The 6,632-nt window shown below is 44.5% G+C and overlaps 4 non-coding genes across 4 annotated transcripts; 1 reads left to right on the forward strand and 3 right to left on the reverse strand.

Annotated features, from left to right (window-relative positions):
- Positions 1-1,301: 1,301 nt before the first annotated feature.
- On the reverse strand, positions 1,302-1,374 carry TRNAM-CAU (transfer RNA methionine (anticodon CAU)). Its single transcript has one exon. It is a non-coding gene; the product is annotated as a tRNA-Met (tRNA).
- Positions 1,375-3,068: 1,694 nt separating this feature from the next.
- On the reverse strand, positions 3,069-3,141 carry TRNAM-CAU (transfer RNA methionine (anticodon CAU)). The gene has a single exon. It is a non-coding gene; the product is annotated as a tRNA-Met (tRNA).
- Positions 3,142-5,037: 1,896 nt separating this feature from the next.
- TRNAM-CAU (transfer RNA methionine (anticodon CAU)) lies at positions 5,038-5,110 on the reverse strand. The gene has a single exon. It is a non-coding gene; the product is annotated as a tRNA-Met (tRNA).
- Positions 5,111-5,229: 119 nt separating this feature from the next.
- TRNAE-UUC (transfer RNA glutamic acid (anticodon UUC)) lies at positions 5,230-5,301 on the forward strand. Its single transcript has one exon. It is a non-coding gene; the product is annotated as a tRNA-Glu (tRNA).
- Positions 5,302-6,632: the final 1,331 nt, after the last annotated feature.

Here is a 6,632-nt window from a genome sequence, read left to right on the forward strand (position 1 = left end):
GCTTTGCCTCCCTCTCTCTACGCTCATTTTGAGGACAATTTATCAAAGAGTCGAAAGACATGCGAAGACTAAAAACTTGCAAACACTCACAGTCATTACTGACCGGTCATAAAAACCCAATGAAATCAACGAAGAAAACCCCAGGCGACATTAAGAATATTCCGTCCCCACCTTGCCTTCATGGAAGGAAAACAAAACAAAACAAAGGCCTACACTATGGCAGGACTGGTGGACCCAGTTTTGGTGCCGCAGATAAAACAGAAACAAATCATTGCACATTCTTACAAAGAAACAACATCCACAGTGTTTATCATACGCTGAGAGCAAACCATGAACTAAAGGCAAAGCCAAAGAGCCTCGGCTTTTCATGTGCCAAGAGAAAAGGGTGAAACTGAGAAGGACCAGAAAGATCTTTCACTCTTTTTTTGAAAAAACAAAAACTCTACATTCCTCTCTGTCTCTTCAATTTCATTCCCTGTCTTGTCCAAGTGCTGAGCAATGGGGCACATGTGCTTGCTTTCAACAAGCCTTATTGGGCTTGATATGAAATTGCTTTTGGAAATCTGGCCTTTCATGTCAAAGAGGTTGCTGCTTTTGTTCCGCTTTTCGCCACTCCTTCTATAAGATGCTGAGAGACACTATTAAAGAGCCTTTGAAACATAGCAAAGTGAAGCAAAAACACTTAATGCCCATTTCAGAAGCGGTCCTTCTCCAGTTTCCCACAGTTGCTAAAAAGGGCCTAATCCACGTCAAGGCTGGGAATCCAACGTTTGCGGGTAAAGATAGGAGGGAATGCTATTTCTTTTGGGCTTCTTTCCAAGGAAGCCAAATCCATGCACAAATCATTTCCCACCGGTAATCATGCAGTGAGGAAAAGCGGCGAAAGGGGGAAGTTAAAGTACCCGTGCTATTCAAAGGCAAAGAAAGCGTTTTGAAATCAGGGAGGACAACAAGGTGGGGACTTTTCCCATTTTTCCCACCTTTGTAAAAGCCCTTTTGGATCCTCTGTTCTGTTTTCTTTCTGTGTGATGAAAGGGAGTGAAGCCCGTGACATGGTGGATGTGTGGAAAATGCATGTGTTTTTTTCCAGGGTGAGTAGACAGTGTATGTTGCAAGCTCTGTTAGATGCAGAGTTGGCGATTTCGGCTCCTGAGGAAAATGGTGGAGGGCAAAGGAGCTTTGAAAGCTTGAGCTGCTGATGACTTTTCCCTGGATATGGCTTCTTGCAAAGCTTGAAAGATGCAGAGTAGCGGCTTTCAGCCATTAAGGACTCCAAGTGGCAGAAAAAGCCTAGAGAAGAGTGCCCCGTGTGAGGATCGAACTCACGACCTTCAGATTATGAGACTGACGCGCTACCTACTGCGCTAACGAGGCTGCGTGCTGGAAGATGGGCACTTGTACCCCCTGCCCACCACGCTTGGAAGACCATGGCGGTGCTAGTTTTCTTCTCGCTTTGGTTTTCTCTATTTCTCCCGCAGCAGCCTTGGCAGTTTTCCCATATGGTCTAGCGGTTAGGATTCCTGGTTTTCACCCAGGCGGCCCGTGTTCGACTCCCTGTATGGGAAATGCAAGACATTTTAGTGACACGCTTGCTCCTGCTGCTTAAACCTGCCAAACTCTTTTCCCCTTGCAACCTCAAATCATTCCCTTGTTGGCAAAGTACCAAGCAACGCAACATACATGCTCTGCTTCAACAACCCCTAGTGCTTTACTTCCAACTGCTTTACAAATCTGCCCGCATAGTCCAGCGGGTCTTGCTGCTTTGCCTCCCTCTCTCTACGCTCATTTTGAGGACAATTTATCAAAGAGTCGAAAGACATGCGAACACTAAAAACTTGCAAACACTCACAGTCATCACTGACCGGTCATAAAAACCCAATGAAATCAACGAAGAAAACCCCAGGCGACATTAAGAATATTCCGTCCCCACCTTGCCTTCATGGAAGGAAAACAAAACAAAACAAAGGCCTACACTATGGCAGGACTGGTGGACCCAGTTTTGGTGCCGCAGATAAAACAGAAACAAATCATTGCACATTCTTACAAAGAAACAACATCCACAGTGGTTATCATACGCTGAGAGCAAACCATGAACTAAAGGCAAAGCCAAAGAGCCTCGGCTTTTCATGTGCCAAGAGAAAAGGGTGAAACTGAGAAGGACCAGAAAGATCTTTCACTCTTTTTTTGAAAAAAAAAAACCAAAAACTCTTTACATTCCTCTCTGTCTCTTCAATTTCATTCCCTGTCTTGTCCAAGTGCTGAGCAATGGGGCACATGTGCTTGCTTTCAACAAGCCTTATTGGGCTTGATATGAAATTGCTTTTGGAAATCTGGCCTTTCATTTCAAAGAGGTTGCTGCTTTTCTTCCGCTTTTCGCCACTCCTTCTATAAGATGCTGAGAGACACTATTAAAAAGCCTTTGAAACATAGCAAAGTGAAGCAAAAACACTCAATGCCCATTTCAGAAGCGGTCCTTCTCCAGTTTCCCACAGTTGCTAAAAAGGGCCTAATCCACGTCAAGGCTGGGAGTCCAACGTTTGCGGGTAAAGATAGGAGGGAATGCTATTTCTTTTGGGCTTCTTTCCAAGGAAGCCAAATCCATGCACAAATCATTTCCCACCGGTAATCATGCAGTGAGGAAAAGCGGCGAAAGGGGGAAGTTAAAGTACCCGTGCTATTCAAAGGCAAAGAAAGCGTTTTGAAATCAGGGAGGACAACAAGGTGGGGACTTTTCCCATTTTTCCCACCTTTGTAAAAGCCCTTTTGGATCCTCTGTTCTGTTTTCTTTCTGTGTGATGAAAGGGAGTGAAGCCCGTGACATGGTGGATGTGTGGAAAATGCATGTGTTTTTTTCCAGGGTGAGTAGACAGTGTATGTTGCAAGCTCTGTTAGATGCAGAGTTGGCGATTTCGGCTCCTGAGGAAAATGGTGGAGGGCAAAGGAGCTTTGAAAGCTTGAGCTGCTGATGACTTTTCCCTGGATATGGCTTCTTGCAAAGCTTGAAAGATGCAGAGTAGCGGCTTTCAGCCATTAAGGACTCCAAGTGGCAGAAAAAGCCTAGAGAAGAGTGCCCCGTGTGAGGATCAAACTCACGACCTTCAGATTATGAGACTGACGCGCTACCTACTGCGCTAACGAGGCTGCGTGCTGGAAGATGGGCACTTGTCCCCCCTGCCAACCACGCTTGGAAGACCATGGCGGTGCTAGTTTTCTTCTCGCTTTGGTTTTCTCTATTTCTCCCACAGCAGCCTTGGCAGTTTTCCCATATGGTCTAGCGGTTAGGATTCCTGGTTTTTACCCAGGCGGCCCGGGTTCGACTCCCGGTATGGGAAATGCAAGACATTTTAGTGACACGCTTGCTCCTGCTGCTTAAACCTGCCAAACTCTTTTCCCCTTGCAACCTCAAATCATTCCCTTGTTGGCAAAGTACCAAGCAACGCAACATACATGCTCTGCTTCAACAACCCCTAGTGCTTTACTTCCAACTGCTTTACAAATCTGCCCGCATAGTCCAGCGGGTCTTGCTGCTTTGCCTCCCTCTCTCTACGCTCATTTTGAGGACAATTTATCAAAGAGTCGAAAGACATGCGAACACTAAAAACTTGCAAACACTCACAGTCATCACTGACCGGTCATAAAAACCCAATGAAATCAACAAAGAAAACCCCAGGCGACATTAAGAATATTCCGTCCCCACCTTGCCTTCATGGAAGGAAAACAAAACAAAACAAAGGCCTACACTATGGCAGGACTGGTGGACCCAGTTTTGGTGCCGCAGATAAAACAGAAACAAATCATTGCACATTCTTACAAAGAAACAACATCCACAGTGTTTATCATACGCTGAGAGCAAACCATGAACTAAAGGCAAAGCCAAAGAGCCTCGGCTTTTCATGTGCCAAGAGAAAAGGGTGAAACTGAGAAGGACCAGAAAGATCTTTCACTCTTTTTTTGAAAAAACAAAAACTCTACATTCCTCTCTGTCTCTTCAATTTCATTCCCTGTCTTGTCCAAGTGCTTAGCAATGGGGCACATGTGCTTACTTTCAACAAGCCTTATTGGGATTGATATGAAATTGCTTTTGGAAATCTGGCCTTTCATTTCAAAGAGGTTTCTGCTTTTCTTCCGCTTTTCCTCCCTCTCTCTACGCTCATTTTGAGGACAATTTATCAAAGAGTCAAAAGACATGCGAAGACTAAAAACTTGCAAACACTCACAGTCATCACTGACCGGTCATAAAAACCCAATGAAATCAACGAAGAAAACCCCAGGTTTTCTTATGAAATTGCTTTTGGAAATCTGGCCTTTCATTTCAAAGAGGTTGCTGCTTTTCTTCCGCTTTTCGCCACTCCTTCTATAAGATGCTGAGAGACACTATTAAAAAGCCTTTGAAACATAGTAAAGTGAAGCAAAAACACTCAATGCCCATTTCAGAAGCGGTCCTTCTCCAGTTTCCCACAGTTGCTAAAAAGGGCCTAATCCACGTCAAGGCTGGGAGTCCAACATTTGCAGGTAAAGAAAGGAGGGAATGCTATTTCTTTTGGGCTTCTTTCCAAGGAAGCCAAATCCATGCACAAATCATTTCCCACCGGTAATCATGCAGTGAGGAAAAGCGGCGAAAGGGGGAAGTTAAAGTACCCGTGCTATTCAAAGGCAAAGAAAGCGTTTTGAAATCAGGGAGGACAACAAGGTGGGGACTTTTCCCATTTTTCCCACCTTTGTAAAAGCCCTTTTGGATCCTCTGTTCTGTTTTCTTTCTGTGTGATGAAAGGGAGTGAAGTCCGTGACATGGTGGATGTGTGGAAAATGCATGTTTTTTTTTCCAGGGTGAGTAGACAGTGTATGTTGCAAGCTCTGTTAGATGCAGAGTTAGCGATTTTGGCTCCTGAGGAAAATGGTGGAGGGCAAAGGAGCTTTGAAAGCTTGAGCTGCTGATGACTTTTCCCTGGATATGGCTTCTTGCAAAGCTTGAAAGATGCAGAGTAGCGGCTTTCAGCCATTAAGGACTCCAAGTGGCAGAAAAAGCCTAGAGAAGAGTGCCCCGTGTGAGGATCGAACTCACGACCTTCAGATTATGAGACTGACGCGCTACCTACTGCGTTAACGAGGCTGAGTGCTGGAAGATGGGCGTTCGTCCCACCTGGCCACCATGCTTGGAAGACCATGGCGGTGCTAGTTTTCTTCTCGCTTTGGTTTTCTCTATTTCTCCCACAGCAGCCTTGGCAGTTTTCCCATATGGTCTAGCGGTTAGGATTCCTGGTTTTCACGCAGGCGGCCCGGGTTCGACTCCCGGTATGGGAAATGCAAGTCATTTTAGTGACACGCTTGCTCCTGCTGCTTAAACCTGCCAAACTCTTTTCCCCTTGCAACCTCAAATCATTCCCTTGTTGGCAAAGTACCAAGCAACGCAACATACATGCTCTGCTTCAACAACCCCTAGTGCTTTACTTCAAACTGCTTTACAAAACAGGCCAGATAGTCCTGCAGTATTTTCCTTTTTGTTGCATTATTAATTCTTTCTGTTCCTTACGAATTGCAGGTGTTGTTCATTCTGGGTCTTTCATCGGGGTTCTCAGGCCTCGGCCATTTGAATGACTGAGCGGCAATGATGTCACTCCTGCATATGTGCACGGGAGTAGTGGCTATGACACAGCTCTGAATAGGCAATACCATCCATTCACAGCACAGTGCGGATGATCTAGTGATGTTACTGGCTGCAGAAGTAGTGAATATCTCTTAAACTCTGCACTTTTATATTTCAATATTTTTATTGAAGATTTTTATGACACAACAGGGTAAAGATATACCGTTCAACAGAGGTGATATAATACAGTATATAAATGAACAATATACCCCATCTGAACTGTGGGATATTAGAAAGGTCTCTAAGATGATGTCATCAGACGTATTCTGGATAGTGTAATGAACTTGGTGGAGTGTATGAAGAATAGGGGGTACAATAGGGAAGTGGGGGATGGGGGGGATTTAACTTGGTGGGAGAGGAAGTGCCAGTCTGGGATTGTTTAATTTTGTTGACTATAAACTATATATCAAAGTTGTATGGAGCAATTTGGATTCCGAAACCATTGAGCCCATTGGGAATTGAATTTATGTTGAGAGGAGTTATTTAATGCCAGTCTCTTCTCCATGTCACATTGGAAGTTAATATCGCGGATCAAGGATGTGAAAGAAGGAGCGTTAGAGGTATTCCACAATCTTGTGATATTAATTTTAGCTGCCAGTAGTGTATGTATAATGATGGGGCGAGAGTTAGGTAAAAATTGTTCAATTCTGATATGTAGAAGTGCTAAAGAGGGAATTGGGGTGATCGGGGTTCCCGTAATTTCAGAATGTAATTGGAAGACTTTATTCCAGTAGGATCTAATTGTTTTGCAGGACCAGAGGATGTGCAGCGTTGAGCCTGTTTCACTACATTGTCTTCAGCAAGAAGAGGGATGGTCTGGGTAGAATATGGAGATCTTAACGGGAGTTAGGTACCATTGGTGAAGGATTTTTAGGTACGCCTCCCAGTGTGAGATGCATCTGGTGGAGCAATGGGTGATGCAAAATGCTTTTTCCCATGATTGTATTGTGATTTGTTTCGAAAGTATTTTTCCCCAGTTCATTAAGGA

This window comes from Staurois parvus, unplaced genomic scaffold (genome assembly GCF_062004578.1).
Source record: "Staurois parvus isolate SC_StPar_1 unplaced genomic scaffold, SC_StPar_1.0 ptg000662l, whole genome shotgun sequence".
In the NCBI taxonomy this organism is placed as follows: domain Eukaryota; kingdom Metazoa; phylum Chordata; class Amphibia; order Anura; family Ranidae; genus Staurois; species Staurois parvus.